The sequence below is a fragment of the Sciurus vulgaris genome (assembly GCF_902686455.1).
Source record: "Sciurus vulgaris genome assembly, chromosome: 10".
Classification (NCBI taxonomy): domain Eukaryota; kingdom Metazoa; phylum Chordata; class Mammalia; order Rodentia; family Sciuridae; genus Sciurus; species Sciurus vulgaris.
This window is the reverse complement of record NC_136470.1, coordinates 126,327,612-126,333,012: the sequence shown is the minus strand read 5'-3', so window position 1 is coordinate 126,333,012 and position 5,401 is coordinate 126,327,612.

Below are 5,401 nucleotides of genomic sequence, written 5' to 3'. Positions count from 1 at the left end.
CGCTGGTTTTGGAGAAGTTTCATATTCCACTGCTCACTTTTCTCCAGGGTTTCTGAGACCCCCTTTTCCTGATGCCTCTCCCCGGGCAGAAGGGAGACATTCAGACATGCATCTGCACATTTAGTGGAGGTTGCATCCCTGTGTGTCTTACCCCAGGGCACAGGCTAGGTGGCAGGCATGTGTGGCCTGACATCCCATCATCTGTAAATTAAGTACCCACCATATTCCATGTCCAGCCAGAGCTAAAGTTTTGTGAGGTTCACAGAGGCAGAGGATGTCCTCCACCTTGGGAACAGGGGACCTAGTCAAGGAGGTCTGACTGACAGAATGATGTCACAACTGCACCACACACAACATTGTGAATGAAATAGAACTGGACAGAACTGTCAGCCCCAAAGCAGCTACCTATGAGATTTGATTTCAGAGGAGTCATGAACACATATTTCACCTCGAGACCATCCCAGCCCGCCTATAGATTGTTATAAAGCTTTTCTTTCCACTGTTCTAGAGAAGGCCTATCTTGCAAATCCCCCTAGAAGAGGGAGAGCAGTCTTGCGTTCCTCTGAAGTGTAAGTGATTGCTAGCCGTGCCTTTGCACAAGGAAGCTCAGGGAAACTGCAGGAGCGAGGAGGAGGGAGACCCCAGGGAGGGAAAACAACGTGGAACGGGAAGCTTCGTACGCAGGACACTGAGGTCCCCCTGACAATCTGGTCAGCTGTGCCCTATTCCTTGGAAATAGTACTGGGTAGGATCCACAGGAACTGAGTTCAAATCCCAAGTTCACCACGCCTGGGATACCACCATGCCCCTCTGTGCCTCACTTCTCCAGCCAGAAAACCACAATAATAAAACCACCATAATAACCTGCCTCACCTGCTGCACAGGTAGTTGTGAAGCCTGTAATGCATATGAAATCTGCAGACAGTCAAGCACCAGGCCAGTGGCTCTCAGACATGTTAGAGCTCCTGAGGAGCTTTCCAAAACGCCCTGTCCCTAGGCCACTTCTGGGATCTAGCTATATATGAATATCTCGAAATACCAGCATCTTTACTTTGTTAAAGCTCCCGAGTGGTTCTAATGTGTAAGTGGGGTTAAGGACAGCTGTCCTAGAGCAGGGTTCTCCCTGGGGGCAATTCAGCCCTGCCCCCACCCAGGGGAAAATGGCGTCTGGAGACCTTTGATTTCAGGACACTGGGTGGGGAGGAGCCACTGGCATCTAGTTTTCCAGGCCAGGAATGTTGCTGAATGTCCACGCTGCACAGGACAGCCATGCCCCCACAACACAGGAGTACCCAGCCCAAAATGGTGACAGGGACAAGGTTGAGAAGCCCTGCCTTAGGGACGTCATTATCACAGAAGTCATTTCCCCAGCCTAAACCTGGGAAATGAAAACCTAGAATTGCCTAAGAACCTGGAGTCCCCTCTACCTTCGCAGCCTTGGTCTCTGCCCCTGATGGACTTGAGAGCACAGATTCTTGTCACAACCGTTCATTCATCACACAAACTTTTAATGAAGACATGTTATGTGCCAGGCACTGACCTGGTCAGTCTGTTGGGCAATCAAGTTCCCACCCTGTCCCATCCAGATACTAAGACCCCCATTGCACCTCCACTCCTAATACATCAATGCCTCACCCAACACTTGGCCTGGTGGCAGATTCCAAGGCATGGCCCTGGCAGCCTGAATGTGTGCATGTCATGTAGGAGCTGTGGTCCCACCTTCAGGAGGCGCCCGTCCCATGGGGAGACTCAGCCTCATTCTAATTAAATAGCTTGGAAAGTGGGACAGATTTGGGGGAGCAGTGGGGAGCCACCGGAGGTTTTTGAGCAGGAGAGTGACCTGATCAGCCTGATCAGCTGAATTCATCTGGCAGCTATTCCCACAGTAGTAATAAGAGAGGGGGAGGAATACCAGTGAGGAGCTCAGCATGGGACAATCATGAACTTTTAATTCAAAGTTCATCTCAAAGGAGACTACTCTTCCCAAAGAAATCCAGGTAAAGTGGGAGGAATGTCTCTCGTCGTGTGTGATCCTGTGACCTCAGCGACAGGCTTTCGGCTTGATCACTTCTTTTCATTTCGGCAGCACTGTCTCCAACGCTGTGCACAGGGCCTGCTCCAAAATCGGCGGCCGTGTGCGTCACGGGGGCTGCTCAGCCTTCTCCACAGCCCTTCAGCCCCTCTCGCCTCTAGGCCAAAGCCCCTGATGTCAGCTCCATCTTTAGAGCAGGGCTGCAAGCCCCCCACTCGACCAACACTTGGATGTCATTGTCGCTGGGTGTGAAAAGGACTGAATTCTAACAGTGTCTGATAACTGGGTGCTGCAGAATCACCCACTGAATTTCCAAAGCACGGTAACAGTGCTGTGACGCTCATCAGGACTGAGGAGGGGTGGAGTTTGCCCGGTGTCCCTGGGCTATGGGAGCAGTCACCATGTCTCACAGTTCCCCGGGAGTACCACCTGGAGAGTTTGGGACTTTATTTTTTGTACTGGGGATTGAACCCGGGGGGCCCTTAACCACTGAGTCACATCCCCAGCTCTTTTTATTTTTTTCTTTGGAGATAGGGTCTCTCTAAGTTGCTTAGGGCCTCACTAGGATGCTGAGAGTGGCTTTGAATTTATGATCCTCCTGCCTCAGCCTCCTGAGCTGCTGGGATTACAGTTATGTGCCACCATGCCCTGTGATTTGGGGCATTTTTTTGAACTGGGGTTTCCAACAGTTCAATATATGCTCTAAGTGAGACCATAATATATTTACATCATATAACTTCAAATTTTCAAACACCAGCACTGTTGTGTGTGGCCACTCACAGAGGAGGTGCTGAGGCCAAACCCAGGGTGGTGGCAGAACCCTCTTAAGACAGGCAGGGAAAAGCGGTTGAGTGGCTCAGCTCTAGAACCATGTGGCCTGGGCTCCTGTCCCAGCTCTGCCACTTCCTAGTCTGGGAGACTGAAGAAGTCAGGCAACCTCTTTATACCTCAGTTTAGTCATCTGACCATCAAGGCTAAAATTCCTCATTTTTGTGAGCATTCAATGAATCTCATTATGTGTAACCCACTTAGAGCGGACGTAGGTAGGCAGGTGATGGATGGACAGATATTCCTTGCTGAGAGACTTGAATAGTGCCTAGCATTTAACAAGCCCATTTATACGCGAGTTAAACAAACAAAAAGGATCCGGGAGGCACCCTTTGGAATCAACGTGCCGTGTTGTCCAAAAGGTGTGAGAAAAAGAGGAAGAACCGAAGCTCAGAACTAGCCTGGGAGGAACAGAAATCCAGGGATACAAACCAAAGCGCAGACTCTCCCCCTCCCCCCGCCAAACAAGATGCTGAGGTTCTGCTGCATAGACAGGGTGACCTGCAATTGCAGGATGGTGAGAGGGCAGATTTCAGGCTCTAAGCCCCCAAGACCCCTCAAATGTCATTCTCTGGCAGCCTTCAAACCTTCCTAAAAGGAAAGTCTGGCAAGGTGAACCCCAAGGACCTTTCTGGAGGGCCTAATTTATAATCTCTGTCTCAATTAACTAGGACACCACTACCGCTCCTAACAGGTGCAAATTAAACAACTCGACACTGCAATTAAACTCTGCTCAGCTCTCCTAAATGTCCCTTATCTATGACAGTACTGACAAAAGCAATCCCCACCTGCAGATCTTGGGCTTTCATAACCCTGCATTCCCCGGGGCTTCTCCATCACCTCTGAGCAGGCGACCCACTCGCAGGGCTGGCTCAACAGGTGGAAGGAACCTGCCCATCATCCACACCACAGGAATGGCTCTCTTCTCACAGGGATTTAAGACAGACGGCTGCCCCTTCTTAGAAAAGGAATCAATTTTCTGTGAGAGAGACACAGGCCGACAATGCCACTCCACACCCCCACGTCAATAATCACAATGAACCACAGGTCCTTCAGGGACAGGTTTGGGGTCCTCCTTGTCTACTCCCTCCAACAGCCCCCGGGATCCCTTCTCTCTTCTTTGCACTCTGAACCTCTTGAGGTGATCCTGGTTATTTCTCCTTCTGGAAACAATCCTGATAAAGAAATACTTGACCAAAATTCCAAAAACCATGGATTATTTCACATGGTTACATGTATCAAATTAAATAGCACACAAAAATACAATGGTAGATGGTTAAACAGTGCTGGTTGCAAGATAATTATGGTGTTTATGAAATGTATGAAATCAGGGTGTCCCTGAGGCAGACTGGACCCATCATGGCACACAAGTTTAAAGGTGGGGAATGAACTTCACTCCGTCCCATGGCTGCCTGTTTGCAACCTCCACAGGTAATTTCCTTTGGAGAAATGTCAACAGTTGAAAAGCCCCTCAATGCAAGGGGAGTGGAGGGAGGGGTTAGGGGTATGGGGTAGGAAGGACAGTAGAGTGAAACAGACATTATTACCTCATCTACATGTAGGACTGTTGACCTATGTGATCCTGCAATACGTACGATCAGAAAAATGAGAGATTACGCTCCATTTGTGTATGAGCTATCAAAATGTATAAATGCATTCTACTATCAGGTACAACTAATTAGAACAAATAAAATTTTAAAAATTTAAAAAAAAAAACAAAGAATGCAATGTCTGGACCAGATGGTTTCCTGCCCCCGACACTGCACGCCCTGGTCAGACCCCCTAACACTTGATTTTCAATCTTTTAAAAATCTATACATGATAATTATACATATTTACAGGGTAGAGAGTAATATTTCAATATAGGAATATAACAGTACAATGATCAATCAGGATAATTAACATATCCACCACCTGAAAATACTATCGTTTCTTGGTGCTGGGAACATTCAAAATCCTCTCCTCTAGATATTTTGACATATACAGTAAGTTCTTATTAATTATAGTCACCCTACTGCTCTACAGAACGCTAGAACTTGTTCCTCCTAACTGTAATTTTGTACCCCTCCTCAGTCACCCCTCCCCCATCACTTATCACCAACTCCCCTTAACGATCACCCTAGGCTTCTCCCTATCTTATCACTGAGTCTGTTCTCTAGTGAACGCTGGTCCCAGCAGTGGCTGCCCATAGAGTTTGGGGAATTTCCTTCACTAGGAACTCCATCTCTCTGAGGTAGTCGTAGAAGGAAGGACTCACCTCCCCAGCCTACCTTGCACCTGTGCTCCAGGCGACAGGACAAGGGGCTCTCTTTTTGATGAACTCCAGCAAAGAGATTTGGGGAGAAAACCAGGGCCAGAAGGTGCAATAGTGTGGAGCTGATGATCTGGAAATGGTGGCAGCAGAGGAACTGGCTTTGGGAGGCACCATGACAGAGCTGTGGATCTGGCTATACTGGCAGTGGCTTCTGAGTAGAACTGCTGTATAGATCATAGCTCAACTCTAGAGATTTGTAGGAGACCTAGGATTCCGTACACACTCCT